The sequence below is a fragment of the Anabrus simplex genome, chromosome 1 (genome assembly GCF_040414725.1).
Source record: "Anabrus simplex isolate iqAnaSimp1 chromosome 1, ASM4041472v1, whole genome shotgun sequence".
Taxonomy (NCBI): Eukaryota; Metazoa; Arthropoda; class Insecta; order Orthoptera; family Tettigoniidae; genus Anabrus; species Anabrus simplex.
The window spans coordinates 1,039,549,618-1,039,570,762 of NC_090265.1; positions in this window are offsets into that span (position 1 = coordinate 1,039,549,618).

The following is a 21,145-nucleotide window of genomic DNA, read 5'->3' on the forward strand; positions in this document are numbered from 1 at the left end:
ATAACTTGGCAAGTAGGCGGTAGATGTGTGATCGGTCGTCTTGCTTAGGATTGTGGCTGTAGAGCAATTCGGTTGCTGCATCTACGACTGAGCAGTCCTATTTAGGGTCCACTCTGCTCACCTCACATGGGTAAGGGGCTAGAAAAGGTGCCCTAAACATAGTCAGTCACTTCTAGTACCGATTGGATAGCCGCGTCCAATGGTATCACCTCAATGCGGTCGAACAAGAAAGAAATTATATTTTGCTACATGGAATGTAAGAACGCTTAATGATGACCCTTCAAATGAGAGACCCGAAAGGAGAACAGCCCTTGTGGGTAGAGAGTTACGAAGATACAATATCGACATAGCAGCACTCCAGGAGACCCGCCTTGCTGAAGAAGGTCAGTTGAATGAAAACGGAGCAGGATACACTTTCTTCTGGAAGGGTAAACCTACCAGTGAACACCGAACACATGGAGTAGGCTTTGCTATCAAGAATAAGCTTCTCAGAGACCTGCAGGAGCTTCCAACTGGACGTAATGAACGCATCATGACATTAAGACTTCGATTAAATGGCGACCAGCTTGCCACAGTAATTTGCGCATATGCCCCCACATTAGACTCTGATGATGACATCAAAGAAACATTCTATTCAGATCTGGACGACATCCTATCAAACACCAATCGACTAGATAAAATCATCTTGCTTGGCGATTTTAATGCCAGAGTGGGAAAGGACCATAAAGTATGCAATGGTGTCATTGGCAAGGAGGGAGTTGGCAGTGAAAACTCCAATGGTATTAGACTCCTCTCAAAATGTGCTGAGTATGGGTTGATAATCACCAACACCATCCTTCGCCAAAGGGATCGCTTCAAAACATCATGGCAGCATCCTAGATCGAAGCACTGGCACCTCATTGACTATGTGATTGTCCGCAAGCAAGATCTACGCGATGTACTCATCACCAAAGCACTGACAGGAGCTGATGACTGTTGGACAGATCACCGACTTATTAGATCAGTGATGCATCTGTCACTGTCCACCCAGAGGAGGAAACAACGGAAGAGCTTCAGACATACTTTTGACACCGAGAAGTTTGGCAATGCAAAAATTACTTCAAAATACAGAGAGCTCCTTCATCGGACTTTGCCGAAGGAATATCAGCCTGATGTAACTGTCCACCCAGAGGAGGAAACAACGGAAGAGCTTCAGACATACTTTTGACACCGAGAAGTTTGGCAATGCAGAAATTACTTCAAAATACAGAGAGCTCCTTCATCGGACTTTGCCGAAGGAATATCAGCCTGATGTAACGCAACACTGGGAGAGTCTGAAGACCACTATTCAAGATGCTTGCAAAGAAACAGTAGGATATAAGACCAGAAAACATCAGGACTGGTTTGATGAAAATGATGAAGAAATTGAAGCATTGATCTCACAGAAGAGAAAAGCCTTGCAAGCATGGCGAAGGGACATGAACTCCCACTCTAAGAAACAAGCCGTAAATATTGCCAAAGCAAATGTCCAAAGAAAAACCCGTGAGCTCAAGAATGCATTGTGGACAACAAAGGCAAAAGAGTTGGAATATCTAGCAGATAAAGATTCACGACAGTTCTTCCAAGCGACAAAAGCAGTTTATGGTCCCACCACCTTTGGGAGGAATCCTCTTTGGTCTTTTAAAAGATCAGCACTCCATCATGAATAGGTGGAAAGAGCATTTTGAAGACTTCTTGAACCAGGATTCGATTATTGATGAACAGGTGTATGATATATTAAAACAAGCTCCCATCAATGATGAACTTGGCTCCCCACCAACATTAGATGAAGTTAAGCATGCTGTCAATCAAGCAAAGCGTCACAAAGCCTCTGGTCCTGATGGTATACCAGTGGAAGCTCCCAAAGAAGGTGGTGAGGAACTAGTAAGACACATACATGAACTGATTGTCAAAATTTGGAGCACAGAAGAAATGCCTCCTGATTTCAGAGACAGTCTGGTAGTTCCCATATTTAAGAAAGGGGATCGAACAAACTGCAGTAACTATCGGGGAATATCCTTACTGTCGTGCCTGGGAAAGCTTATTGCTCGAATCTTGGCAAATCGTATTGTACCCCTGGTGGAGAAAATACTTCCAGAGAGTCAGTGTGGCTTCAGGCCTTCTAGAGGAACCACAGATATGATATTCACAGCTCGTCAACTCCAGGAAAAATGTAGAGAACAAAATAGACCACTTTATATTGCCTTTATTGATCTTACTAAGGCATTTGACTCTGTGAACCGAGAAGCTTTGTGGAAAATTTTAGCTCTATATGGCTTTCCGCAGAAATTTATTGCCATCTTGAAATTGCTCTACACTGATATGATGGCAGCTGTCATTGGCAACGGCCCTATTGGAGAGCCATTCCATATCAATACCGGTGTTAAGCAAGGCTGTGTGATAGCCCCCACTTTGTTTTCCTTGTATGTTGCCACTGTCATGGAACTTGTCAGAGATGATCTCCCTCCAGGAATTCATATAACTTACAGGATGGATGGTAAACTTTTTAAGTTGAGCCGTTTAAAGGCAGGAACTCAGACATCGTCTGCAGCATTAGTTGAGTTAGAGTACGCTGATGATAATGCTGTCGTAGCTCAGACAGAAGAAGAGCTTGTGAGAATCCTGAATGCTTTCTCTGATGCGTACAACAAGATCGGACTGAAACTGAATACCAGCAAAACACAGATCCTATACCAACCAGCCCCTGGGGAAGGTCAAAGAGATATCAATGTCACAATTGATGGAGTGAGCCTTCAAGTTGTTAACACCTTCCCATACCTTGGCAGCACCCTCTCATCAAGCGCAAATATAGATTCAGAAATCCAACACAGAATTAACCGTGCAGGAGCATCCTTTGCTAAGTTAAGATCTCGAGTTTTTGACAATCACGATGTCAATATCACAACAAAGATTCTTGTGTACAATTCTGTTGTAGTTCCAACCTTCCTCTACGGATCTGAATCCTGGACATGCTACAGTCGACACCTTAAGAAGCTGGAACAGTATCATCAACGTTGCTTGAGGAGAATACTGCAAATAACTTGTCAAGGCAGGCGCACAAATATCAGCGTTCTTGAAGAGGCACACACCACCAGTATAGAATTGATGGTTTTAAGACGCCAGCTACGATGGACAGGCCACGTAGTTCGCATGCCCAATAATCTCATTCCCAAACAAGTGTTTTACTCTGAGCTATCAGTAGGTAAACGCTGTGTAGGCGGTCAGAGGAAGCGATTTAAAGATGTAATCAAGGCTAACTTGAAGAGATGTAACATTGATGTTGATAACTGGGAGAGCTTAGCGCTTGACCGTTCATTCTGGAGATCACTAGTCCATTACGGCACACTGTCTTTTGAAGAAAACCGCCGACGTACAGCGAATGACAAGAGGCAACGTAGGAAAGAAAAAGAAGTGCTGAGAAGACATAGAAATAACATGACTGCTCCACCTGGGACTGCCTGTCATCACTGTGGCAAATTGTGTAACTCCCGCATTGGACTGTATAGTCACCTCCGAACACATAGATGAAGAGACATCCTACCTGGAAGACAAACCTACTCGATTACGAGTGTTTGCTATCATCATCATTCATCATTCACTGTACTATTACAATCACATCAAAATTACCTTCGATTGATAAGAAATGTATGACCTTCACAGTGAAGCTAGTTTTCCTGGAGAAGGAAATATTACAAATGATGGACCAATACATTCTCCTTAGTTATGCAACAGTGGTAATCAGCTCAGCTACGTAAGTCTTTGTGTATGGGTCTCTCTGTAGATAAAGTATGCACTATCGCCAATTTGCCTTTACATCAATCAATCAATCAATCAATCAATCAATCAATCAATCAATCAATCAATCAATCAATCAATCAATCAATCAATCAATCAATCAATCAATCAATCAATCAATCAATCAATCAATCAATCAATCAATCAATCAATCAATCAATCAATCAATCAATCAATCAATCAACCAATCAATCAATCAATCAATCAATCAATCAATCAATCAATCAATCAATCAATCAATCAATCAATCAATCAATCAATCAATCAATCAATGTTATCAAATTTCCTGTAGTTTATATATCTAGACTTTTCTTAAAATATATCAAAGGGGTTGGAAACTTACCAGACATCTACACTGACTGACAGAGCAAATGCAACACCAAGAAGGAGTGGTTCGAAAGGGATGAAAGTTGGGGAAAAAACAGAGACGGCACGGACGAATAATTGATGTTTATTTCAAACCGATATGCAGGTTACACAATGCGCACGGCATCGACTCAGTAGGATGTAGGACCACCGCGAGCGGCGATGCACGCAGAAACACGTCGAGGTACAGAGTCAATAAGAGTGCGGATGGTGTCCTGAGGGATGGTTCTCCATTCTCTGTCAACCATTGGCCACAGTTGGTCGTTCGTACGAGGCTGGGGCAGAGTTTGCAAACGGCGTCCAATGAGATCCCACACGTGTTCGATTGGTGAGAGATCCGGAGAGTACGCTGGCCACGGAAGCATCTGTACACCTCATGGAGCCTGTTGGGAGATGCGAGCAGTGTGTGGGTGGGCATTATCCTGCTGAAACAGAGCATTGGGCAGCCCCTGAAGGTACGGGAGTGCCACCGGCCGCAGCACATGCTGCACGTAGCGGTGGGCATTTAACGTGCCTTGAATACGCACTAGAGGTGACGTGGAATCATACGCAATAGCGCCCCAAACCATGATGCCGCGTTGTCTAGCGGTAGGGCGCTCCACAGTTACTGCCGGATTTGACCTTTCTCCACGCCGACGCCACACTCGTCTGCGGTGACTATCACTGACAGAACAGAAGCGTGACTCATCGGAGAACACGACGTTCCGCCATTCCCTCATCCAAGTCGCTCTAGCCCGGCACCATGCCAGGCGTGCACGTCTATGCTGTGGAGTCAATGGTAGTCTTCTGAGCGGACGCCGGGAGTGCAGGCCTCCTTCAACCAATCGACGGGAAATTGTTCTGGTCGATATTGGAACAGCCAGGGTGTCTTGCACATGGTGAAGAATGGCGGTTGACGTGGCGTGCGGGGCTGCCACCGCTTGGCGGTGGATGCGCCGATCCTCGCGTGCTGACGTCACTCGGGCTGCGCCTGGACCCCTCGCACGTGCCACATGTCCCTGCGCCAACCATCTTCGCCACAGGCGCTGCACCGTGGACACATCCCTATGGGTATCGACTGCGATTTGACGAAGCGACCAACCTGCCCTTCTCAGCCCGATCACCATACCCCTCGTAAAGTCGTCTGTCTGCTGGAAATGCCTCCGTTGACGGCGGCCTGGCATTCTTAGCTATACACGTGTCCTGTGGCACACGACAACACGTTCTACAATGACTGTCGGCTGAGAAATCACGGTACGAAGTGGGCCATTCGCCAACGCCGTGTTCCATTTATCGTTTGCTACGAGCGCAGCACAGCGGCGCATTTCACATCATGAGCATACCTCAGTGACGTCAGTCTACCCTGCAATTGGCATAAAGTTCTGACCACTCCTTCTTGGTGTTGCATTTGCTCTGTCAGTCAGTGTACTTTGTAAATTATACTAATCCCTAAATCCCCTTCCTATAAACAAGTATTATTCCCAACCTGTAATTCTGAATTTCAACTTTATTGTCACATTATGATTTTTCGTACTTTTAAAAACTTCACTCAAGCTTATTCGTTTACCACCGTAATATCATTCCACGCCATCTCTCCATTGACTGCTCGGAATATTCCGCTTAGTCAAGCTATTCGTCTCCTCTCTTTTAAATGGTATTTGTTCGGGGCATCGACCTATAGAGATCTTTTGCCCCTACTTGCACCATATGGTATGGACCTGCGTGTAATTGGAACTGCGGAAGTGTAAAGTGTTGAATGTGAGGAAAGGAACGTTAAGGACGACACAAACACCCAGTCCCCAGGCCAGGGATATTAATCATTTACAATTAAAAACCCCTGACCCGGCCGGAAATCCAACCCGGGGCCGCCTGGTGACAGGCGGACGCGTTGCCCCCTACACAGCAGGGCCGGACTGTTCGTCTCCTTACTCCCAGGTCTTCCCAGTTCAAAGTTTGAAACACTTTCGTAACACTACTCGTTTAGTGGAAAACACCCAGAACAAGTCGTGCTGCTTTTTATTTTATGGATTTTTCCAGTTCTCGAATCAAATAATCCTGGTGAGGATTCTGTACACTAGAACAAGTGGGGTATAACCTGGCCTTTAACCTACGTTGTTACGACAATGTCCAAACACACTAATAACCATGTGAAGAGATCTGTAACATTTATTTTCAATCCCGTTCGTGTGATAGCCCCATTTTGTTTGGTGAATATCACTTGAATGGATCGTACATCATCATCATATTTTAAAAGATGATTCACTGTTCTATATTTCAGTAAAGTGAAAGTAAACTCGTGTCCTCATCCCGAGATGGTGCAGCTCTTTTCAGGCACACCCCCATTGGAGGTGAGCTGCATGTACCATCTCAACCACATACCAGCCCTCCTGCCATTCTTAAATTTCTGGCAGTACCGGGAATCGAACCCGGGCCCCCGAGGACGGCAGCTAATAACACTAACCGTTACGCTACGGAGGCGGACTATATTTCAGTGATATGTAGACAATAAGAGCGGACACACACGTCTCGACGGTCACTTTTAGCCTGAAAATTCAACTTTCATGTAGAATTAGTAACACAGTATAGCCACAAGTACTGTGCTACCAGCTGTTGTGAAGTGTATGTCTATTCCTCTTTGCAATGATACTTCAAAAGATCACACAAACGATAGGTTAGCTGACAACAGTGAGTCAGACTGTACTGACAGGCACCGCAAGCGTGTTTCAAAAGAGTGAGCCATCGAGTCAAGAATTGTAGCTACGTAACGATGTCAGAAGAACTGCTTTGTGGTTTGTAGTCATAGTGCAGAACGATGTTATGATAAGTCTATTTTCGTTGCACAAAGTTTCTGTGTAGGCCTATACACGCCTTCCGGTGTAGACGTTTTCTTGCCAAACTCAACTCACATGAGAAAATTTAATAATTTCATTGCTCGATTTTCTATTAAACTTGGAGACAACGATAACAATATTGTAACTGTAATGGTATGCTCCCTTTTCGAGAAAATGTTACATCAGGGCGCATAGATGTTGCAATAACAATAATCATAGATCTACCTTTTTTTTTGCTAGTTGCTTTACGTCGCAACGACACAGATAGGTCTTATGGCGACGATGGGACAGGGAAGGGCTAGGAGTGGGAAGGAAGCGGCTGTGGCCTTAATGAAGGTACAGCCCCAGCATTTGCCTGGTGTGAAAATGGAAAACCACGGAAAACCATTTTCAGGGCTACCGACAGTGGGGTTCGAACCTACTACCTTCCGAATACTGGATACTGGCCGCACTTAAGCGACTGCAGCTATCGAGCTCGGTCATAGATCTACCAAAGGCATGAGCTGTAAGTTTCTAGCTACTGTGTGAAGGTCAAATTCAGACCCATCTCCCCCTTCACCCGTGTGAAATGTTCCTTCCTTTCAGTTTGAGGAAAATAACCATGAAACATTTCTGTAGAAGAAAAGTGGCAGTGGCTTAGCTCTTGACTTCCAACCCGGTCTACCTGGGTTCGGATCTCAGCGAATTAAATGTGAAATTTTCACCTGAAGAATCATGTTGAATCAGGAAGGATTTCTGGCTTGAAAACAGAAGCCAAAACTCAGAACAAGCCAGAGTGGTTCTAACGATCCCAGAATGAACTGGAATAAGCTGAGAAGATTGTGCTTAATGAATTCTTCGACTTCATGAGTGTATTAGTTGGTAAGGGAACTACGTAGTTTGAACATTCTTCAACCGCCTTTAGAGCGACCGTCCTCCGTCACTGCCTCTTTGTACAGGTACGTTTGATAGTTTGTGTTCGTTGCCAACATTGTGGTAGAAAGTATTGAACGATGTGGTTTTATAATCGTAGTTGATTCGATTTGCATTTCATCTCTTCATTGAGAGATTTTAAGTAGGACAGAAGGATATAAACGACTACTTCGTTAGAATTATGAATGAGTAGGAAAATACGCATCCGTCGACGTCTTCCTGCCGGACTGAGTGGCTCAGGTGTTTAAGGCGCTGGCCTTCTGACCCCAACGTGGCACGTTCGATCCTGGCTCAGTCCGGTGGTATTTGAAGGTGCTCAAATACGTCAGCCTCGTGCCGGTAGATTTACTGGCACGTAAAAGAACTCCCGCGGGACTAAATTCCGGCACCTCGGCGTCTCCGAAGACCGAAAAAGTAGTTAGTGGGACGTAAAGCAAATAACATTATTATTATTAGACTTCTTCCTCACTGTTTCATATGTTGGTAGTTATTTTATTAACTATGGTAGAGCCCAAATTCATCTCTCGCTGGTGTGATGTAGAAGTTACAGCGCAAAATATCTTCTTGCATTGGCTGCAACACATTTGTTACTTTCATCGCTCTTTATCAGTGTGATCCTTAGCTTTGAAAGTGACTGAGGTGCCTTTGGGTGAACTATTAACGTTATGCTTGAAGTAAATAGCTCCTATGAAGAAGAGCGCGAAACTATAACTTGTAGGATCGTTGGTGTACATATTTCAACGGTCATGATGGACTGCTATGTAAGTATATCTTCTAACTGGAAAAAGAAAAACCTAAACTCCAGCAGTCTTGAAATACGCAATTTCGGAAGTTGCAAGAGAGATAGAAGTGCTCATTGCCACTGCCGAGGCATCATCTGCCTTAATTAGTATATTTATGTTTGTATTCAAATACCACAAAACGAACGACATTTTGCAAAGTAGCCGGCAGAGCGCATACTGCTGTTGGCTAAAATTGATTTAATATGGCTTCAATGCAAGAATTCAACATTTCACTACCAACTAGGGAACAATTCGACTATAACAATGGTCTGTCAGGAAACAGTCGCACCTGACGTATTAGATCAATGGTTTTTTTCACCAGCGATATAAATGTTGTTGGTACAAAACAAATTTCCATTATAGGATGCAACTATACTTTGACTTGTAATCATTGATAAATAAAATATTGGAGCTTTGTGTATCGACTACCTTGTAAAATCTGGCAGTAGGAAAAAGGAAAATTCTCGCTCTAAATTAACCGTTCTTTACCATACGGCCCCTCAGTCTGCTCTCACAGTCTACTCCACGTACGTCAGATGTTATCGAATTTACCACAAATCTAATATTGCCGCTATTTCTCCTTCCCTTGGATTTGATCAATGCGTACCTACGTAGTGGTAAAGCCGTCTAAGAGCCTTTGCTCGGGAATAAAGTGGATGTGAGTCGAATTCTCAAGATAAACCAAAACAAAACGCAGGTATGACAGGATTGTTATACACTGCCTCTTCATTCACAAGGCCAGCACGTACAGTAGTTATTCAGAAACAATCGCATGCTGTTTTTATTTATTTACTGTCTTTTTTTTTCAAATTATATAGGGTGAGCACTAATGAAGATTAAGTCCAGTTTTCCTGGCGAATACCCTATCTGACGACGACAATACGTAGAGGGATGTACTTATTATTGCCTGTTCCTGATTATGATTGTTGTTTAAAGGGACTAACATCTAGGTCATCTGCCGTTGCCTGTTTCTGTGGTGATATGTAATGTGATGTATTGCACATAAATTTTGTGTTCATAAGAATGGCGTGTGGCCACCGAAGAAGCCTGGTGCAAGTCTTTTGAGTTGATGCCGTACAGGCGTCCTGCGCGACCATGAGGGTGGGGCCCTACCTATAACAAATATTAATGATGAAGACGGCACACATACCCAGCCCCCGATCCACTGGAATTAACAAACACCTATATTACAGCTAGAAAAATTAACTAAAAGTGGTTGAAATAATTGCTCCGATAGGTAAACGAATCCAGAACGCTGACCATTCATCAAGGAGTGGGACGAACAGTTATTCTCTATACCCTGAATTAATCCTCTATGTGATGAATGTAATGAACGTAAGGGTGACTGGATTGGTGCGTTTTGCTGAAGAATATTTTGACAAGATACGTCCCCTCCCCCCACCCCGCAGACTCATTAAATATGATGCGAAATTGTTCAATATGAAGCCATATGTGGAGAGATAATAACATATAAATTGGCAGCTAATGAAATAAACATTGACTGGTCAGGGTGTGAGGAATCATAATTGTATGGCCTCAGCTACCGTGTGCAAGCAAATTGGACGAGATCTTAGCCAATGTTCCATTTTGCTCTAAGCCTACTAGATGATGCAGTTAATCGAATAGCTCCTGGGTGCCTATTGCTGAGTTTTTTAAAGAAATTTTGTCGAATAAAACCCAAATATGTTACCATATGTTATATGCCAACATCCTGCGATATGGAGTGTTGAAAGGACTTCTTTCCGCCCTTCAAATATCCGACCACGTCACCTGGTCATAACTCGTTATCTAGGGATCCGGGGGACACTGTACCATTGATCCACGGAGGGAGCTGGGAGACGAGGACAAATATGAAAGCACTAAAGGACAAATACAGTCTCCTAATTTTAATACACTGCCGTCTTCAGATAGATCAATGAGTTTTGATATCCATCCTCCTGATGAAATTGGGAAGTTTAAATGAGCTCATCGGGAACTAAGAAAGGGATGTAAAACAACTGCGGTTTTATTTATCACCTTTACCATTCGACCTATTTTGGTCAAGACTTAATCTCTTTCGACCAGTTTGTATTATGTTTGCGTGGCCTCCTTTTGCTTTCACTGACGCATCAAACTTCATCATTTCTGTCTTAAGATTTGTGTTAATAAGAGTCGCTTAAATCAGAATGAGCGCACGGCATTGTAAAAGTTCTTTGCAGGTACCTTTTTATCAGAAACATCTGACCCTATGGATTACTGCTTGTGGGGACCCAAGGGTTACCAAATGGAAGGTAAATTATATTTGTATAATAATTAAGATTAAGTCTGATAAAATATTAAATGCGAGGAACATGCGCTCATTCTTAACTTTACCTAAAATGTAACGACTATCACCACTACCTCATTTTCCTTGATATTATTTTCCATGTATTATACCATTGAACGAAGCCACTCAATCACAAGACATCTGATATTTTGATAAATTTGGAGAAAGGTGTATGACAAATTGGTCATTGAAGTGTTAATCACGAAGTTTTACTTTTCAGGATTTAGTAACTACGCAGGTGATATTTCTAGGTTCTGGCTCTACTTTTCAACTGATTTTTAAAACATTGCTTCGTACTGTTTGATCAGTGAAGTGAGTTTATTTTCAGAGGTCAATGCAGTGTTTTTACACTGAAATACAGGAAGAGGGCGAATTCCATCACATTGGTCACACAGGTTAATGACATCCTGAAGAGATCAACTACCCTGAAATGGCCGGCCATGGTGCTCGCATGAATGATGGGAGATGGACAAAATTGGTATTGGAGTGAAGTCCTTGAGACCAAGAAGAAAACACCGGACCGACGAGATAAAGATACTTCGGAAGATCGCTGGGGTTCACTGGCAGAGAACCGCCCAAAATCTTTCACCTGGAAATAAGTTAGTAAAAAAGTATTTGATCTCATGAATGTAAGAAACCACGTCATTTCTATAGAAATGGCTGATATTTCTGGGATACCGTTTGATTTTTTTTCCTAAGTTCGTATTATAAGAATGGGTAAAATGTATATTCGTGGTTAGGCAATCAATCAATCAATCAATCAATCAATCAATCAATCAATCAATCAATCAATCAATCAATCAATCAATCAATCAATCAATCAATCAATCAATCAATCAATCAATCAATCAATCAATCAATCAATCAATCAATCAATCAATCAATCAATCAATCAATCAATCAATCAAGATCTGCATTTAGGGCAGTCGCCCAGGTGGCAGATACCCTGTCTGTTGTTTTCCTACCCTTTTCTTAAATGAAAGCAAAGAAACTGGAAATTTATTGAACAACTCCTTTGGTAAGTTATTCCAATACCTAACTCCCCCTCCTATAAACGAATATTTACCCCTATACGACCCCTGTATTCTAACTTTATCTTGATAATATTCTTCCTGCTTTTAAAATCTCCATTCCAGCTTATTCATCTACTAATGTCATTCCACGCCATCTCTCCGCTGACAGTCCGGAGCATACCGCTTAGTCGAGTTGTTCGTCTCCTTACTCCCAAGTCTTTCCAGCCCTAAGTTTGCCGCTGTCCGCTGTTGTCAGAAATCATCCCAGAAAAATCTGTGCTGCTTTCCTTTGGATCCTTTCCAGTGAGAAACACACCCCCTTTGTAATTCGTGTGACATAAGCTTGGCGAAGGTTTGTGTTTTCGCACCCGGCGGATATTTGAAGACAGAGATCTCCATGATCGGTTGTACATTAACACGTTGGCGGTTTTTCACGACATATTTGACTACCCGTCGTACCGTAATTTTCTTCTTACTTGACGGATTCTTTCCTCTTTAAAATAAATTTATGTTATCTACACGTTCCGTAATATATATATATTTTTTGTGAAAAAACATGTTGCATGCGTACCATCAACGGCACTAGACGTGACGTTCTCCCATGTCGTGCCGCATGGTGCAACGTATAGGTACGTCAAGAGTAAAATGTAATAAATTAAGCCAAGGGACAAATGTGTTCTCATTTACAAATAATTCAAGAAATTTTCGCTATCAAAATGTGATTTGTAAATAATACTAACACATCGAAACGTCAAGGGAGGATTTTTTTTGGGCGAATGGCTAAAGCTTGGCATTTCCTTACTATGTTGTCGGGCGATGACAACACTTATGTGACCTGTTTGCCATCGTTTACAGTGGCAGCGAGGACACCGGCGCGTCAATTTTCGCACCAAAATTTAGTGATCTTACTCTGGGCGGTATTACTGTTGGCAACTTCAGCTATTACTGACAGAACGTTGATGTGGTGAGGTACTGACATTGTGGTTTTCCTAACTGAAGCCGACATAGATCATTACAAAACGTCATTAGGAATGCAATGTTATCATATAAAATAATCTCGATCAAATAAAAAACCACGCTTTTCACACGTTTAACGAACAGTACTACGGTGCCGATCTAACAGTCCAAAGTTCCAGAGCTGGAATGACCAGACCGCAAACAGCCGTGAACACTCTTCTGCCATTATTCAGTTAAATATGTACCCTGCGCATTCCAATCAGTGCCTCAAAGTAGGAATTGAATAGCTCTAATGGTATGATGAACCAGTGTGTTACGTACCAGTGGTATCAGAATATTTATGAACCAGAGGAATGGCATGCTAAAGAAGAATGTCATCTAACTCCCCAGCTACAGGCCAAGGCCGCATCCTTCACACTCCTAGCCCGTTCCTATCCCATTGTCGCAATAAGACTTATCCGTTTCGGTGTGACGTAAAGCAAATTAAATAATACTCAGTGGTACGTAACAGTAATCCTCTCTATCAGAGATGACTGGCAACAGAAGACACAAAGCACATTACAACAAACAATGGTCAATTTGATGTTATTGTTGATCAGTTTTATGAGGTTTCTATAATGTAGACCTTCACATTTAGATTTATTTCGACTCTGTGATATTAGGGCGTCTTATAAAGTTATTTATAGCGTAGACTGTAGTTCGTTATTCTCCGACTTTACATACCGATTTTCATTAAATCCTGTTTACCCATTTTCTCGTGACTCGGCGCTGATATGGACTTAGTAACAAAAATCCAAATTCATGAATATCTCTGTGATCATTGCTGGCACGGTAATAATGTATAAGACATAAATGATCGTACATTTAGTACTATATAACATTAGTTATGTAGTATTAGCGATACGGCCACTAATAACATAAATACTTGAGAATTAAATTTTAGGCCTTCCCTTAAACTACCAATTTTCTCAGTATGAATACAATTATTTATAGCCTACATTGTAGCGACTTATTCCCCGACTTTGTCTACCGATTTTCGTTAAGACACGACCACTACTAACAAATACTTGAGATTTAAATTTTAGGCTTTTTCCTAAACTACCACTTCACTCAGCGTGACTTTGCATGCAGATTTTCATTAAATTATCTTCAGCCGTTTTCTCGTGATGCATAGACAGACAGACAGACAGACAGACAGACAGACAGACAGACAGACAGACAGACAGACAGACAGACAGACATGAGGGAAAATTAAAAAGTGCATTTCCTTGTTACTGTGGATACGACTGATACAGAAATACCATTCTTTCTAAATTCTGAGCAATGTACAGACAAAACTCTTTATATATATATATATATATATATATAGATGTTCTCTTTTTGAATATTTTTTTTTCAATTTGTTTGGCTAGTTGTGGTGTTCGAACATGTATTGTTTGCTGATGTGTATTATTCAACCAGCAATATGTGACTATTAACCTTTTTTCAACATCATGTTAAAAAATAATGTATTGTTTCAGCTTCGATTTTAATAAAAAGTAATAAATAATGTTATTTGCTTTACGTCCCACTAACCACTTTTACGGTTTTCAGAGACGCCGATGTGCCGGAATTTAGTCCCGCAGGAGTTCTTTTACGTGTCAGTAAATCTACCGACACGAGGCTGACGTATCTGAGCACCTTCAAGTTCCATTGGACTGAACCTGCCAAGATGGGGTCAGAAGGCCAGCGCCTCAACCGTCTGAGCCACTCAGCCCCGGGGCTTGGATTTTATGCTTGTCTCATTTACATATGAAAGTCCAATACAGCGTTTGTCTTTTGTTTCTTTTGTGTACATTTTGTGCCATGAAGTTTCTCACTATTTTGAGCAGCGATTTCCCAAGCAGGGTCTCTAGCAGCCTGGCATTGCTTCCACTTAATTATGCTGGACTCTTCACTTTTATCTTTCTTATATAACTTCCCTTATTCAATACTGTTCTGTTCAGAACCCACTAGTATTAGCTTTGCGAGGCCTGGATTATCTTTCATTTTCCGCCTTTCGCGTCTTTTCCTTTCTGTGCCTGTATCTTCATTCCTCGACCGGCTGAACAGTTTTGGTTTTGCAATTAGTTCTATTTTCAGTTAAACCAATAAACTCTACCACTAGTACCATCATTGCCACTAACATCACCACCATCACCACCATCACCACCACGAACACCACCTAGCGTAGCCTTGTGCACTTCGGCGCTAAATTCAGCGGGAGTAGGAACCTCGAAATTGGTGCGTAAGTGGCCCAACTTCATCTCTGTTGAGACTTAAGCTATTAGTAGCATTCATATTGTGATCTTTCCTACTTTTAAAAACACTACTCAAGCTTATACATCTACTAATGTCATTCTACTCCATTTCTCCACTGAACGCTCGGAGCATACTACTTAATCGAGTAGTTCATCTCTTTGCTCCAAGTCTTTCCAGCCCAAAGTTTGCAATATGTTCGTAACACTACCCTTGTCGGAAATCACCCCGAACAAAACGTGCTGGTTCTGCTTGGATTTTTTCAATTTTAGAATCACGTAATACTGGTGAGCGTCCCATACTCTAATTTTGGTCTTACCAGTGACTTATATGCCTCCTCCATACTACACCTAAATACCCTCATAATTGTAAAAGGAAATCTCTAAACTTTACTTAAAATCATGTTTATGAGAGTTTTACCTAGAAGGAAAGTCCCCTCAGTTTCAATTGGTGTGTTTATGGGGTAATATTACCCCATATGATTCACTGTAAGTACGTAGGTGTCAATATTAGGAAATTTTTTCATTAGGGTAATCACATAAACGGAAATGTAAATGAAGACAAATCTATTAATTTGTTTATGAGGGATTTGTTTAGTGGTTGCAGTAAGGATGTAAAAGAGGGGGCATATAAGTCTCTGTTAAGACCACAATTAGAGCGTTGTTGCACTGTATGAAATCTTCACCAGAATTAATTGATTCCAGAACTGGCATAAATCCAAAGAAAAGAAGCACGATTTATTCTGGCAAAAAAGTAGTGTTACGAATATGTTGCCAAATTTGGGCTGAGAAGACTTGAGAGTAAAGAGACGAGCTGCTCGACTAAGCGGTATGTTATGATTATGAGTGTCATTGGAGTGACATTAGAACACGAATGAGCTTGAGTGAAGCTTTTAATGGTAGTAAAAGTCATAGTATGAACATAAAGTTTGAATTCCAGAGGATAAATTGGAACAGTATATTTATTCTTTCCGATCCGGACTGTATTAGCATTGAGTGGCCTGAATAGTCATTTATTTTAATTCCCTTCGCTTGCAACGCAAGTCACTGAAAAACACGCAATAGTTATCCGTAAGTAAGGAAACAAACATTCTTTATTTAAAATTATACAAAAATAATCTTTTTTGCGATGTATTGTCAATATTTCTAGGTTTCATCGGGAAAAATGATAGCACTGCCATAGACTTTCTTTTTTTGCAAATGGCTTTACGTTGCATCGACACAGACAGGTTTTATGGCGACAATGGGATAGGAAGGAGCTAGGAGTGGGAAGGAAGCGGCCGTGGTCTTAATTACGTACAGAGGCAGCATTTGCCTGGTGTGAAAATGGGCAACGACGGAAAACCATCTTCAGGGCTGCCGACAATGGGATTCGAACCCACTATCTCCCGAATACTGGATACAGGCCGAAAAACCCTTAGCCCTCTTTTTCTTCGGAACACTGCTGCCTCTCCAGCTCCATTTAAGAATCTGCTTGCAGAGGGATAACAGAGAACACAAACATATTGACAGCATATTTATAAAAATCAGCTAATGTAAACACAAAATAAATATAATACATGTACAATACAGTATCCAGGTGGAATTTTCAGCATTTTCAAACCTAAAATCATCTCAGACAGTCACTTTTTGTCTGTAATAGTGCATTGTGTGAAACTTCCCAAAACACTCGCCGGGATGTAATCCAAGCTTTCTTCTGCAGGTATTGCTGAAAAAACCACTCTCGCATCGTAATTTAGGCTTACTGTTCATTGCCACATTTAGGATTACGCCTAAAAATGCTTTGAATTCAGAAAAAGTAACATCTATCCACGACCCCCTAATAGACTCACGTGTGAGGGGCGTGACCTTTTGAATGTTTACACTAGCATACCGGTTAGTCTCGCGCACAATTTCCGACAATAACTCGTCAGTCAAAGGTAATAATTGGAAAAAGTCAAGTTCATTCAACCATGCGGTTGTTTATAACCTGACGTACCTGTGAATGAGCTTTTGAAATCCAAGTCAGTGTCGCGGTATTTCCTCCATCCTTCAGAAGAGGTACCATTATCGGGATTTTTATCACTCAACTCACCAACACAATCTCATTCCGCAATATATTTCTCACCATTTAATTGAAAATCACTCCCACTATCGCTGGAATCAACGTTACTTTCACCTAAAAGTCTGGCGATTTCGAAATATATCATGAATGACAGGATTTCCTATCTAAAATGTTTCTACATAGTACAACCAAAAGTAGTGACATCTGTAGTAGAAAACTAACCATACAGTATACAAACTAACTCATTGCTTGAGAGGACTTTTCAACAAGCACAGTTCATGCACACAGTAATTCTCCTTTATGTTGGTTCTTTCTTGGAAAATTGTCTTGACCTAGAAACGATTAACAATGTATTTTCAGTTGCGTTTGTCAATTATTGTTGTAGCAAAATCCAGAACAAATCATGCTGCGGCTCTTTGGATTTTTTTACTATTTTCGAATCGCGTATTACTAGTGAGCGTCCCATGCACTGAAACCATACTACACTGGCAGGCAGCACCTTAAACGCGTCTCGCGGTGACGGTCTGGACATAATGAAAACCACATAGTTTTCAAGTTACTTGGTAGATGTCACTACTTTTGATTTGGAGTGCCATCTACGGACTTGGAATGAACTTTCTTTAGTGGAGTACTTGTACCTATTAGTGGTTGGCACAAGACATCATATGTCCTCTGTTTCAAAGTTTCCAGTGCTGTGATTTCAAATTAAAGCAAGCAATAATCACCCCGCTCGCTCCTATAAATAGGAGCAATCTTGGACATTATGGATATATCTTGACCAGTGTTACGGACGTGAGGTTCTCCTCACCAAGGCTACAGGTGAGCTGGGACAGCTTCTAAGGTAGACGACTAAGAATTTGTCTACCATGTGAACTTACTTGCATGTAGTGACGGGAAGATACCAGGGTTCCCCTCTAGGATGTAACGATTAGGGTCGAGCCGCGTTTACTTTTAGTTTAATGTATGTTTTTCTTAACTTAATTTGTAAAATGTAAGTTTCTAGGCTTTCTTCGTACGGAGTGTAACCACCCAAACGGGTGTCTTGTAATATGGATGTACAAGTTTGAAACCTCGTTTACCTTGTTCACTTTGCACGTTGGTGATTAAGCTTTTCCGTTTATTTTAAGATTTTCTTCGTGCTTTTCGGTCAGTAATTTTCCTTCCCGTCTTAGTCACTAATGTAGTATGGCTTATCGTCTGCGTCATCGGGCCTTCTGCCCTATTAGGTTTTAAAATATCACACGATTGCTTGAGTTGGTTCAACATCCCAGTCTATTTCGTTTTCGGGTCTCTTCTACTTACCTTTAATTTATGATATTCTCTGCCTGAAGTATGAGTCACTGCTCCTGCTTCTTCTCGATCCTTTTGATCCATATGTTGTGTTATTGCTTCCCTATTGATTTATGGCAGCGAGTGTCAAACTGGGTTACGTATACAAAAATGTATTTTGATCGTGAAGTTTGGGAGTTATGTCTCCCCTTGTACAGTATTGTATAACAAACTATGGGAAGTAACAGCTTCTTGTGCTAGGTACCAAATATTGTTGTACTCTTGTAGTGACTCATAAGTCTCGTGAATAGGCAATTTATTCTCTCCGATATTTTTTGAACTCTAAAGGCTTGAACTGTTAAATGTTTTTATAATATATTCTAAACATTTATTCCATCGTGAAAGTTCTGTTATCAAAACAATATTTAGGAAATACATTCAAAATTGTGTTTTCATTTGTCCAGTATCCTAGGCCCTAGGATAGCCAAAAATTAACAAGAAGAAAATTTTGGCCAAGATCAAGCCTAAATTGTTATTGGAAATTAGTATTGTGAGACAAAACGTATTCTACTTTGGCCACAAAATGATAAGTACCCCCCGCAGGAAAGGATGCTATCCTCGTAATTATGGGTGGCCTGAAAGTCGTAGATAACGTTGGATAGATAGCGTCAAATAAGATAAAGGCATGAAGATTGCTAAACTGAAATAAGCTGCCTGGAAGAGAGCTAAATGGGGACACGTGATCCATACGATGACCGAGAGCCGTGCTCGGCTGAACGTATGAAGAGAGAGAGAGAGAGAGAGAGAGAGAGAGAGAGAGAGAGAGATATTTGTGTTGTGGTATCTTCTTACTAAAAGATGAATAAACTGTAGAAATAATATAAAATACAGTATAATGTTCTTATAACGTCGATATGAATTATTGAATCAGATTATATTACAGATTTAATGGAGCACAGCGTTCCTCCGTTAGATGTACAATGTTCTTCCATTTCATGCGACCTCTTGACTTCTCGCCGCTTAGGTTGTAATGAGGCCTCAGAAGAACAATATTATCCATTGGAAATGAATTCGTTTGAAGGTGATATTTTCAAGCATACTTGTAATGACTTACAGGTGGCGTGAACCAATAGTGTGAGAGAAGGAAATACTAGAGTGATATACGGAGTGATATATTTTTATATAGCAAATGGACTACACTTGCTAGTGTATGATAATATTCACAATGGTTATTATCCACTCAGCCGTTATATAAGTCTACATCATGTACAAACAATTTCACAACAAGCAGCAAAATATGATTATAATAATGGCCCAAACAACTAGAATCGTTTTAAACCTCATATGAAAATTGGGATTAATTCATTTGGAAAATAAACAGTAATACGGTTTTAGTACACCACAAATCTCCTCACTCATTTGTGATCGCTGCTAATTCCTAGCTAGTTTGATATTCCTGTAAACTATGAACATTTGTAAGAGTATAATTTAATTGCACACTGTCTTGCCCGAAGTTTGAAACATTAGCATGATTTTGGAAGATCAATGATTTCTTAAGATTAGTATGATAATCTCATCTAATATACAAGAAGAACATTCTTAGTCACAACGTAAATGCCTCGTTTACATTACAAATTTCGACAGTTGATGGGAAATATATCAAGAGTGTCAGTAGAATACGTAAAAGAAAACCCAAGCTATTTATGGCCCTATAATTAAACGAGTGCCGATTATGATGAACCAGTGTTGCTATGTATAGCCTCTGCTTCTAGAATAAGCAGAATTATAAATAATTTAGCCTTCAATATCTGGATGTTAGCGTGAGTATAATAATGATCAATTTAGGCTATAACAACCTAGGCATCAGCATAATTATAATCAATCATATTATCATCAGTTTAGCTAGATACTTCTTGATATCATTATAATTATAATCAATCGTATCATTATCAATTTATACTTCATCATCTTGACCTTAGCATAATTATAATCTATCATATTATAGTCAACTTAGCCTTCAATATTTGACATCAGCATAATTATAATCGGTCATATTATCATCGACTTAGCCTTCAACATCCTAACATCATTATAACTGTAATCAATTTAGCTTCCGGCAACTTACGTTGTCTATCTGTTAGGTCATCAGCCCAGAGGCTGGTTGGATCCTCAAATAGCACCACCAAAGGTTATGCGGTTATAAGGAAGCCCCCAAAACCAATGGCAGCACCAAAATGAGGCGTACTAGGCAAGATGAGGAGTGAGGTAGTTTGCCATTGCTTTCCTCACTGGGTCAGAAAGTACTATTGCAGCACGACTGAACCTATGAGCAGCACCTTTCATAACAGTCAGATGCACTAGTCATGCTTGAATGTCATTACTCAGCACTACCCATACCCCAGCAACTTTCATATTGTCACAGCCATGGATGTTGACTGGGACTTCGGTGGAAGCTACACTTTACTCTGGCCTGTGCCAAGAGATGGATGCAAAAGTACTGTATCCATCAAGAAATGACAGCAGGCAGAGTTAAAATGATTCGGATTAAAAGTCAATTGAGCTTCTAGAAACTTGACCCAGTTAAAAAGAGAAAACTCT